The 12,103-nt window shown below is 62.5% G+C and overlaps 1 protein-coding gene across 1 annotated transcript in view; it reads right to left on the bottom strand.

The window, feature by feature from the left end:
- Positions 1 to 12,063, bottom strand: part of LOC137362792 (mediator of RNA polymerase II transcription subunit 15-like) — a 746,543-nt gene extending 734,480 nt beyond the window's left edge. The window contains exon 1 of the mRNA XM_068027037.1: positions 11,563 to 12,063. The gene's annotated coding sequence lies outside the window, so the exon portion shown is untranslated. The remainder of the gene's footprint in view (positions 1 to 11,562) is intronic.
- Between the last annotated feature and the right edge of the window lie 40 nt (positions 12,064 to 12,103).

A 12,103-nucleotide genomic window follows, 5' to 3' on the forward strand; every position in this document is an offset into this window, starting at 1 on the left:
TCGGAGGGTCAGTACTGAGGGAGCGCAGCACTGTTGGAGGGTCAGTACTGAGGGAGCGTCGCACTGACGGAGAGTCAGTACTGAGGGAGCGTCGCACTGTCGGAGGGTCAGTACTGAGGGAGCACCGCACTGTCGGAGGGTCAGTACTGAGGGAGTGCCGCACTGTCGGAGGGTCAGTACTGAGGGAGCGTCGCACTGTAGGAGGGTCAGTACTGAGGGAGCGCCTCACTGTCGGAGGGTCAGTACTGAGGGAGCGCCGCACTGTCGGAGGGTCAGTACTGAGGGAGCGCCGCACTGTCGGAGGGTCAGTACTGAGGTAGTGCCGCACTGTTGGAGAGTCAGTACTGAGGGAGCGCCGCACTGTCGGAGGGTCAGTACTGAGGGAGCGTCGCGCTGTTGGAGGATCAGTACTGAGGGAGTGCCGCACTGTCGGATGGTCAGTACTGAGGGAGCGCCGCACTGTCGGAGAGTCAGTCCTGATGGAGCGCCGCGGTGTCGGAGATTCAATGCTGAGGGAGCACCGCACATTCGGAGGGTCAGTACTGGGGTTGCCCCGCACTGTCTGAGAGTCAGTACTGAGGGAGCGCCGCACTGTCGGAGGGTCAGTACTGAGGGAGCACCGCACTGTCGGAGGGTCAGTACTGAGGGAGCACCGCACTGTCGGAGGGTCAGTACTGGGGTAGCCCCGCACTGTCGGAGAATCAGTACTGAGGGAGCGTCGCACTGTCGGACGGTCAGTACTGGGGTAGCCACGCACTGTCGGAGAGTCAGTACTGAGGGAGCGTCGCACTGTCGGAGAGTCAGTACTGAGGGAGAACGCACTTTCGGAGGGTCAGTACTGGGGTAGCCCCGCACTGTCGGAGAGTCAGTACAGAGGTAGCGCCGCACTGTTGGAGGGTCAGTACTGAGGGAGCGTCGCACTGTCGGAGAGTCAGTACTGAGGGAGCGTCGCACTGTCGGAGAGTCAGTACTGAGGGAGCTCCGCACTGTCTGAGAGTCAGTACTGAGGGAGCGCCGCGGTGTCGGAGAGTCAATGCTGTGGGAGCACCGCACAGTCGGAGGGTCAGTACTGGGGTTGCCCCGCACTGTCGGAGAGTCAGTACTGAGGGAGCGTCGCACTGTCGGAGGGTCAGTACTGGGGTAGGCCCGCACTGTCGGAGAGTCAGTACTGAGGGAGCACCGCACTGTCGGAGGGTCAGTACTGGGGTAGCCCCGCACTGTCGGAGAGTCAGTACTGAGGGAGCGTCGCACTGTCGGAGAGTCAGTACTGAGGGAGGTCGTACTGTCGGAGGGTCAGTACTGGGGTAGCACCGCACTGTCGGAGAGTCAGTACTGAGAGAGTGTCGCACTTTCGGAGGGTCAGGACTGAGGGAGCACCGCACTGTCGGTGGGTCAGTACTGAGGGACATCGCACTTTCGGAGGGTCAGTACTGGGGTAGCCCCGCACTGTCGGAGAGTCAGTACTGAGGGAGCGTCGCACTTTCGGAGGGTCAGGACTGAGGGAGCACCGCACTTTCGGAGGGTCAGTACTGAGGGAGCGCCGCACTGTTGGAGGGTCAGTACTGAGGGAGCGTCGCAATGTCGGAGAGTCAGTTCTGAGGGAGCGTCGCACTGTCGGAGGGTCAGTACTGAGGGAGCACCGCACTGTCGGAGGGTGAGTACTGAGGGAGCGTCGCACTGTCGGTGAGTCAGTACTGAGTGAGCGTCGCACTGTCGGAGGGTCAGGACTGAGGGAGCACCGCACTGTCGGAGGGTCAGTACTGAGGGAGTGCCGCACAGTCGGAGGGTCAGTACTGAGGCAGCGTCGCACTGCAGGAGGGTCAGTACTGAGGGAGCGCCGCACTGTCGGAGGGTCAGTACTGAGGGGGCGCCGCACTGTCGGAGGGTCAGTACTGAGGGAGCGTCGCGCTGTCGGAGGGTCAGTACTGAGGGAGCACCGCACTGTCGGAGGGTCAGTCCTGGGGTAGCCCCGCACTGTCGGATAGTCAGTACAGAGGGAGCGCCGCACTGTTGGAGGGTCAGTACTGAGGGAGCGTCGCACTGTCGGAGAGTCAGTACTGAGGGAGCGTCGCACTGTCGGAGGGTCAGTACTGAGGGAGCACCGCACTGTCGGAGGGTCAGTACTGAGGGAGTGCCGCACTGTCGGAGAGTCAGTACTGAGGAAGCGTCGCACTGTCGGAGGGTCAGTACTGAGGGCGTGCCGCACTGTTGGAGAGTCAGTACTGAGGGAGCGCCGAACTGTCGGAGGGTCAGTACTGAGGGAGCGTCGCGCTGTTGGAGGATCAGTACTGAGGGAGTGCCGCACTGTCGGATGGTCAGTACTGAGGGAGCGCCGCACTGTCGGAGAGTCAGTACTGAGGGAGCGCCGCGGTGTCGGAGATTCAATGCTGAGGGAGCACCGCACAGTCGGACGGTCAGTACTGGGGTTGCCCCGCACTGTCTGAGAGTCAGTACTGAGGGAGCGCCGCACTGTCGGAGGGTCAGTACTGAGGGAGCACTGCACTGTCGGAGTGTCAGTACTGAGGGAGCACCGCACTGTCGGAGGGTCAGTACTGGGGTAGCCCCGCACTGTCGGAGAATCAGTACTGAGGGAGCGTCGCACTGTCGGAGAGTCAGTACTGAGGGAGCGTCGCACTGTCGGAGAGTCAGTACTGAGGGAGATCGCACTTTCGGAGGGTCAGTACTGGGGTAGCCCCGCACTGTCGGAGAGTCAGTACAGAGGTAGCGCCGCACTGTTGGAGGGTCAGTACTGAGGTAGCGCCGCACTGTTGGAGGGTCAGTACTGAGGGAGCGTCGCACTGTCGGAGAGTCAGTACTGAGGTAGCGCCGCACTGTTGGAGGGTCAGTACTGAGGGAGCGTCGCACTGTCGGAGAGTCAGTACTGAGGGAGCGTCGCACTGTCGGAGGGTCAGTACTGAGGGAGCGCCGCACTGTCAGAGGGTCAGTACTGAGGGAGCGCCGCACTGTCGGAGGGTCAGTACTGAGGGAGCGTCGCGCTGTCGGAGGGTCAGTACTGAGGGAGTGCCGCACTGTCGGAGAGTCAGTACTGAGGTAGCGCCGCACTGTTGGAGGGTCAGTACTGAGGGAGCGTCGCACTGTCGGAGAGTCAGTACTGAGGGAGCGTCGCACTGTCGGAGGGTCAGTACTGAGGGAGCGCCGCAATGTCAGAGGGTCAGTACTGAGGGAGCGCCGCACTGTCGGAGGGTCAGTACTGAGGGAGCGTCGCGCTGTCGGAGGGTCAGTACTGAGGGAGTGCCGCACTGTCGGAGAGTCAGTACTGAGGGAGCGTCGCGCTGTCGGAGGGTCAGTCCTGAGGGAGTGCCGCACTGTCGGAGAGTCAGTACTGAGGGAGCGCCGCACTGTCGGAGAGTCAGTACTGAGGGAGCGCCGCACTGTCGGAGGGTCAGTACTGAGGGAGTGCCGCACTGTTGGAGGATCAGTACTGAGGGAGTGCCGCAGTGTCGGAGAGTCAATGCTGAGGGAGCACCGCACAGTCGGAGGGTCAGTACTGGGGTTGCCCCGCACTGTCGGAGAGTCAGCACTGAGTGAGCGCCGCACAGTCGGAGGGTCAGTACTGGGGTTGCCCCGCACTGTCGGAGAGTCAGTACTGAGTGAGCGCCGCACTGTTGGAGGGTCAGTACTGAGGGAGCGTCGCACTGTCGGAGAGTCAGTACTGAGGGAGCACCGCACTGTCGGAGAGTCAGTACTGAGGGAGCGCCGCACTGTCGGAGGGTCAGTACTGAGGGAGCACCGCACTGTCGGAGAGTCAGTACTGAGGGAGCGCTGCACTGTCGGAGGGTCAGTCCTGAAGGAGTGCCGCACTGTCGGAGAGTCAGTACAGAGGGAGCACCGCACTGTTGGAGGGTCAGTACTGAGGGAGCGTCGCACTGTCGGAGAGTCAGTACTGAGGGAGCGTCGCACTGTCGGAGGGTCAGTACTGAGGGAGCGCCGCACTGTCGGAGGGTCAGTACTGAGGGAGCGTTGCACTGTAGGAGGGTCAGTACTGAGGGAGCGCAGCACTTTCGGAGGGTCAGTACTGAGTGAGCGTCGCACTGTCGGAGGGTCAGGACTGAGGGAGCACCGCACTGTCGGAGGGTCAGTACTGAGGGAGTGCCGCACAGTCGGAGGGTCAGTACTGAGGGAGCGTCGCACTGTAGGAGGGTCAGTACTGAGGGAGCGCCGCACTGTCGGAGGGTCAGTACTGAGGGGGCGCCGCACTGTCGGAGGGTCAGTACTGAGGGAGCGTCGCTCTGTCGGAGGGTCAGTACTGAGGGAGCACCGCACTGTCGGAGGGTCAGTACTGGGGTAGCCCCGCACTGTCGGATAGTCAGTACAGAGGGAGCGCCGCACTGTCGGAGGGTCAGTACTGAGGGAGCGTCGCACTGTTGGAGGGTCAGTACTGAGGGAGCGTCGCACTGTCGGAGAGTCAGTACTGAGGGAGCGTCGCACTGTCGGAGGGTCAGTACTGAGGGAGCACCGCACTGTCGGAGGGTCAGTACTGAGGGAGTGCCGCACTGTCGGAGAGTCAGTACTGAGGAAGCGTCGCACTGTCGGAGGGTCAGTACTGAGGGCGTGCCGCACTGTTGGAGAGTCAGTACTGAGGGAGCGCCGAACTGTCGGAGGGTCAGTACTGAGGGAGCGTCGCGCTGTTGGAGGATCAGTACTGAGGGAGTGCCGCACTGTCGGATGGTCAGTACTGAGGGAGCGCCGCACTGTCGGAGAGTCAGTACTGAGGGAGCGCCGCGGTGTCGGAGATTCAATGCTGAGGGAGCACCGCACAGTCGGAGGGTCAGTACTGGGGTTGCCCCGCACTGTCTGAGAGTCAGTACTGAGGGAGCGCCGCACTGTCGGAGGGTCAGTACTGAGGGAGCACTGCACTGTCGGAGTGTCAGTACTGAGGGAGCACCGCACTGTCGGAGGGTCAGTACTGGGGTAGCCCCGCACTGTCGGAGAATCAGTACTGAGGGAGCGTCGCACTGTCGGAGGGTCAGTACTGGGGTAGCCCCGCACTGTCGGAGAGTCAGTACTGAGGGAGCGTCGCACTGTCGGAGAGTCAGTACTGAGGGAGATCGCACTTTCGGAGGGTCAGTACTGGGGTAGCCCCGCACTGTCGGAGAGTCAGTACAGAGGTAGCGCCGCACTGTTGGAGGGTCAGTACTGAGGGAGCGTCGCACTGTCGGAGAGTCAGTACTGAGGGAGCGTCGCACTGTCGGAGGGTCAGTACTGAGGGAGCGCCGCACTGTCAGAGGGTCAGTACTGAGGGAGCGCCGCACTGTCGGAGGGTCAGTACTGAGGGAGCGTCGCGCTGTCGGAGGGTCAGTACTGAGGGAGTGCCGCACTGTCGGAGAGTCAGTACTGAGGGAGCGTCGCGCTGTCGGAGGGTCAGTCCTGAGGGAGTGCCGCACTGTCGGAGAGTCAGTACTGAGGGAGCGCCGCACTGTCGGAGAGTCAGTACTGAGGGAGCGCCGCACTGTCGGAGGGTCAGTACTGAGGGAGTGCCGCACTGTTGGAGGATCAGTACTGAGGGAGTGCCGCGGTGTCTGAGAGTCAATGCTGAGGGAGCACCGCACAGTCGGAGGGTCAGTACTGGGGTTGCCCCGCACTGTCGGAGAGTCAGTACTGAGTGAGCGCCGCACAGTCGGAGGGTCAGTACTGGGGTTGCCCCGCACTGTCGGAGAGTCAGTACTGAGTGAGCGCCGCACTGTTGGAGGGTCAGTACTGAGGGAGCGTCGCACTGTCGGAGAGTCAGTACTGAGGGAGCACCGCACTGTCGGAGAGTCAGTACTGAGGGAGCGCCGCACTGTCGGAGGGTCAGTACTGAGGGAGCACCGCACTGTCGGAGAGTCAGTACTGAGGGAGCGCCGCACTGTCGGAGGGTCAGTCCTGAAGGAGTGCCGCACTGTCGGAGAGTCAGTACAGAGGGAGCACCGCACTGTTGGAGGGTCAGTACTGAGGGAGCGTCGCACTGTCGGAGAGTCAGTACTGAGGGAGCGTCGCACTGTCGGAGGGTCAGTACTGAGGGAGCGCCGCACTGTCGGAGGGTCAGTACTGAGGGAGCGTTGCACTGTAGGAGGGTCAGTACTGAGGGAGCGCAGCACTTTCGGAGGGTCAGTACTGAGGGAGCGCCGCACTGTCGGAGGGTCAGGACTGAGGGAGTGCCGCACTGTCGGAGGGTCAGTACTGAGGGAGTGCCGCACTGTCGGAGAGTCAGTACTGAGGCAGCTCCGCACTGCCGGAGAGTCAGTACTGAGGGAGCGCCGCGGTGTCGGAGAGTCAATGTTGTGGGAGCACCGCACAGTCGGAGGGTCAGTACTGGGGTTGCCCCGCACTGTCGGAGAGTCTGTACTGAGGGAGCACGGCACTGTCGGAGGGTCAGTACTGGGGTAGCCCCGCACTGTCGGAGAGTGAGTGCTGAGGGAGCGCAGCACTGTCGGAAGGTCAGTACTGAGGGAGATCGTACTGTCGGAGGGTCAGTACTGGGGTCGCACCGCACTGTCGGAGAGTCAGTACTGAGGGAGATCGTACTGTCGGAGGGTCAGTACTGGGGTCGCACCGCACTGTCGGAGAGTCAGTACTGAGGGAGATCGTACTGTCGGAGGGTCAGTACTGAGGGAGCACCGCACTGTCGGAGAGTCAGTACTGAGAGAGCGTCGCACTTTCGGAGGGTCAGGACTGAGGGAGCGCCGCACTGTCGGAGGGTCAGTACTGGGGTAGCCCCGCACTGTCGGAGAATCAGTACTGAGGGAGCGTCGCACTGTCGGAGTGTCAGTACTGGGGTAGCCCCGCACTGTCGGAGAGTCAGTACTGAGGGAGCGTCGCACTGTCGGAGAGTCAGTACTGAGGGAGATCGCACTTTCGGAGGGTCAGTACTGGGGTAGCCCCGCACTGTCGGAGAGTCAGTACAGAGGTAGCGCCGCACTGTTGGAGGGTCAGTACTGAGGGAGCGTCGCACTGTCGGAGAGTCAGTACTGAGGGAGCGTCGCACTGTTGGAGGGTCAGTACTGAGGTAGCGCCGCACTGTTGGAGTGTCAGTACTGAGGGAGCGTCGCAATGTCGGAGGGTCAGTACTGAGGGAGCGCCGCACTGTCAGAGGGTCAGTACTGAGGGAGCGCCGCACAGTCGGAGGGTCAGTATTTAGGGAGCGTCGCGCTGTCGGAGGGTCAGTACTGAGGGAGCGCCGCACTGTCGGAGGGTCAGTACTGAGGGAGCGTCGCGCTGTTGGAGGGTCAGTACTGAGGGAGTGCCGCACTGTCGGAGAGTCAGTACTGAGGGAGCGTCGCGCTGTCGGAGGGTCAGTACTGAGGGAGTGCCGTACTGTCGGAGAGTCAGTACTGAGGGAGCGCCGCACTGTCGGAGGGTCAGTACTGAGGGAGTGCCGCACTGTTGGAGAGTCAGTACTGAGGGAGCGTCGCGCAGTTGGAGGATCAGTACTGAGGGAGTGCCGCACTGTCGGAGGGTCAGTACTGAGGGAGCGCCGCGGTGTCGCAGAGTCAATGGTGAGGGAGCACCGCACAGTCGGAGGGTCAGTACTGGGGTAGCCCCGCACTGTCGGAGAATCAGTACTGAGGGAGCGTCGCACTGTCGGAGGGTCAGTACTGGGGTAGCCCTGCACTGTCGGAGAGTCAGTACTGAGGGAGCACCGCACTGTCGGAGGGTCAGTACTGAGGGAGCGTCGCACTGTCGGAGAGTCAGTACTGAGGGAGCGTCGCACTGTCGGAGAGTCAGTACTGAGGGAGCACCGCACTGCCCGAGGGTCAGTACTGAGGGAGCGTCGCACTGTCGGAGAGTCAGTACTGGGGTAGCCCCGCACTGTCGGAGAGTCAGTACTGAGGGAGAGCCGCACTGTCGGAGAGTCCGTACAGAGGGCGTCGCACTGTCGGAGGGTCAGTACTGAGGGAGCGTCGCACTGTCGGAGAGTCAGTACTGGGGTAGCCCCGCACTGTCGGAGAGTCAGTACTGAGGGAGCGCCGCACTGTCGGAGAGTCCGTACAGAGGGCGTCGCACTGTCGGAGGGTCAGTACTGAGGGAGCGCCGCACTGTCGGAGGGTCAGTACTGAGGGAGCGTTGCACTGTAGGAGGGTCAGTACTGAGGGAGCGCAGAACATTCGGAGGGTCAGTACTGAGGGAGCGCCGCACTGTCGGAGAGTCAGTACTGAGGGAGATCGTACTGTCGGAGGGTCAGTACTGGGGTAGCACCGCACTGTCGGAGAGTCAGTACTGAGAGAGTGTCGCACTTTCGGAGGGTCAGGACTGAGGGAGCACCGCACTGTCGGAGGGTCAGTACTGAGGGAGATCGCACTTTCGGAGGGTCAGTACTGGGGTAGCCCCGCACTGTCGGAGGGTCAGTACTGAGGGAGTGCCGCACTGTCGGACGGTCAGTACTGAGGGAGTGCCGCACTGTCGGAGAGTCAGTACTGAGGGAGCTCCGCACTGTCGGAGAGTCAGTACTGAGGGAGCGCCGCGGTGTCGGAGAGTCAATGCTGTGGGAGCACCGCACAGTCGGAGGGTCAGTACTGGGGTTGCCCCGCACTGTCGGAGAGTCAGTACTGAGGGAGCGTCGCACTGTCGGAGGGTCAGTACTGGGGTAGGCCCGCACTGTCGGAGAGTCAGTACTGAGGGAGCACCGCACTGTCGGAGGGTCAGTACTGGGGTAGCCCCGCACTGTCGGAGAGTCAGTACTGAGGGAGCGTCGCACTGTCGGAGAGTCAGTACTGAGGGAGATCGTACTGTCGGAGGGTCAGTACTGGGGTAGCACCGCACTGTCGGAGAGTCAGTACTGAGAGAGTGTCGCACTTTCGGAGGGTCAGGACTGAGGGAGCACCGCACTGTCGGAGGGTCAGTACTGAGGGAGATCGCACTTTCGGAGGGTCAGTACTGGGGTAGCCCCGCACTGTCGGAGAGTCAGTACTGAGGGAGCGTCGCACTTTCGGAGGGTCAGGACTGAGGGAGCACCGCACTTTCGGAGGGTCAGTACTGAGGGAGCGCCGCACTGTTGGAGGGTCAGTACTGAGGGAGCGTCGCAATGTCGGAGAGTCAGTTCTGAGGGAGCGTCGCACTGTCGGAGGGTCAGTACTGAGGGAGCACCGCACTGTCGGAGGGTGAGTACTGAGGGAGCATCGCGCTGTCGGAGGGTCAGTACTGAGGGAGTGCCGCCCTGTCGGAGGGTCAGTAATGAGGGAGCGCCGCACTGTCGGAGAGTCAGTACTGAGGGAGCGTCGCACTGTCGGTGAGTCAGTACTGAGTGAGCGTCGCACTGTCGGAGGGTCAGGACTGAGGGAGCACCGCACTGTCGGAGGGTCAGTACTGAGGGAGTGCCGCACAGTCGGAGGGTCAGTACTGAGGGAGCGTCGCACTGTAGGAGGGTCAGTACTGAGGGAGCGCCGCACTGTCGGAGGGTCAGTACTGAGGGGGCGCCGCACTGTCGGAGGGTCAGTACTGAGGGAGCGTCGCGCTGTCGGAGGGTCAGTACTGAGGGAGTGCCACACTGTCGGAGAGTCAGTACTGAGGGAGCGTCGCACTGTCGGAGGGTCAGTACTGAGGGAGCACCGCACTGTCGGAGGGTCAGTACTGGGGTAGCCCCGCACTGTCGGATAGTCAGTACAGAGGGAGCGCCGCACTGTCGGAGGGTCAGTACTGAGGGAGCGTCGCACTGTTGGAGGGTCAGTACTGAGGGAGCGTCGCACTGTCGGAGAGTCAGTACTGAGGGAGCGTCGCACTGTCGGAGGGTCAGTACTGAGGGAGCACCGCACTGTCGGAGGGTCAGTACTGAGGGAGTGCCGCACTGTCGGAGAGTCAGTACTGAGGAAGCGTCGCACTGTCGGAGGGTCAGTACTGAGGGCGTGCCGCACTGTTGGAGAGTCAGTACTGAGGGAGCGCCGCACTGTCGGAGGGTCAGTACTGAGGGAGCGTCGCGCTGTTGGAGGATCAGTACTGAGGGAGTGCCGCACTGTCGGATGGTCAGTACTGAGGGAGCGCCGCACTGTCGGAGAGTCAGTACTGAGGGAGCGCCGCGGTGTCGGAGATTCAATGCTGAGGGAGCACCGCACAGTCGAAGGGTCAGTACTGGGGTTGCCCCGCACTGTCTGAGAGTCAGTACTGAGGGAGCACCGCACTGTCGGAGTGTCAGTACTGAGGGAGCACCGCACTGTCGGAGGGTCAGTACTGGGGTAGCCCCGCACTGTCGGAGAGTCAGTACTGAGGGAGATCGCACTTTCGGAGGGTCAGTACTGGGGTAGCCCCGCACTGTCGGAGAGTCAGTACAGAGGTAGCGCCGCACTGTTGGAGGGTCAGTACTGAGGGAGCGTCGCACTGTCGGAGAGTCAGTACTGAGGGAGCGTCGCACTGTCGGAGGGTCAGTACTGAGGGAGCGCCGCACTGTCAGAGGGTCAGTACTGAGGGAGCGCCGCACTGTCGGAGGGTCAGTATTGAGGGAGCGTCGCGCTGTCGGAGGGTCAGTACTGAGGGAGTGCCGCACTGTCGGAGAGTCAGTACTGAGGGAGCGTCGCGCTGTCGGAGGGTCAGTCCTGAGGGAGTGCCGCACTGTCGGAGAGTCAGTACTGAGGGAGCGCCGCACTGTCGGAGAGTCAGTACTGAGGGAGCGCCGCACTGTCGGAGGGTCAGTACTGAGGGAGTGCCGCACTGTTGGAGGATCAGTACTGAGGGAGTGCCGCGGTGTCGGAGAGTCAATGCTGAGGGAGCACCGCACAGTCGGAGGGTCAGTACTGGGGTTGCCCCGCACTGTCGGAGAGTCAGTACTGAGTGAGCGCCGCACAGTCGGAGGGTCAGTACTGGGGTTGCCCCGCACTGTCGGAGAGTCAGTACTGAGTGAGCGCCGCACTGTTGGAGGGTCAGTACTGAGGGAGCGTCGCACTGTCGGAGAGTCAGTACTGAGGGAGCACCGCACTGTCGGAGAGTCAGTACTGAGGGAGCGCCGCACTGTCGGAGGGTCAGTACTGAGGGAGCACCGCACTGTCGGAGAGTCAGTACTGAGGGAGCGCCGCACTGTCGGAGGGTCAGTCCTGAAGGAGTGCCGCACTATCGGAGAGTCAGTACTGAGGGAGCGCCGCACTGTCGGAGGCTCAGTACTGAGGGAGCACCGCACAGTCGGAGGGTCAGTGCTGAAGGAGTGCCGCACTGTCGGAGAGTCAGTACTGAGGGAGCACCGTCTATCTGGATGAAACGTGACATTGGGGGCTCCCATCTGCACTCTCAAGTGGGCGTAATTGTTCCCACGGCCACTGTTGGAGGTAGAGCTGGTGGGTGGTGGCCCCGGGGCGGGGGGGGCGGGGGGTGGTGTTTGACGGGTGTGGGCGAGAGTTCCCACTGGGGCCCAGGCAGGGACGGGAGGGGGCCATTCAGCCCCTCGAGCACGCTGCGCACCATTCAGTGAGACCGTGGCTCCGTATACCCTGCCTTGTCCCCATTCTCCCTTTGCCCGGGTGGGGGCCCGGGAGTGGGGCGGGGGTTAATTAACCAATCTTGGATTCAAATTGGGATCTTGCTGTGCTCCAGCTGGCTGCCCCCGCCCCCCCCCACTGCTTCCTGCCCTGCCCTTCGGCTTACCACAACTGCGATGAAGAGAAGCTCTGCAGATATTTATTCCTTTCCTTTCAGGCTGCGGGAGTTTTTTCACAGACAGAAAATAGTTTCCTCGTTCACCTCCCGCTCAATATGGAGACGGGTGTTTACTGGGGCAGGCGGCGAGGTGGGGGTGGTGGGGGGGGGGGAGGGGAGAGGAGGGGGGCAAACAGGAACTGAACCCTCCCATTTGAAACTCCGAGGGAGGTGAGGGAGGGGCGTGATGCAGTTGCCAACCCGAGGGCAGGCCTGCCGGAGGCCGTTTCTCCCTCGTGCTTGTGGAGCAAGGTGGGGGGAAGCAGGCCGGGAAGCAGGGAGTCGTCCCTCACATTCGGCCTAGTCCCCCCTCCCCTCCCCTCCCCCCCAGAACTCCAGCCCAGCAGCGGCCCTTTCGGCTTCTGCGCGCCCCTGCTTTCTTTGGTCTGAGCCAGCGGCCTCGCACACACTCGCGCTCGCCCACGTCCTCCCCACCCCTGTTATCGAGGGAGGAAATGGGCGCGCCGCACTTGTGGTGAGAATTTCAGCT

This window comes from Heterodontus francisci, unplaced genomic scaffold (genome assembly GCF_036365525.1).
Source record: "Heterodontus francisci isolate sHetFra1 unplaced genomic scaffold, sHetFra1.hap1 HAP1_SCAFFOLD_567, whole genome shotgun sequence".
Taxonomy (NCBI): Eukaryota; Metazoa; Chordata; class Chondrichthyes; order Heterodontiformes; family Heterodontidae; genus Heterodontus; species Heterodontus francisci.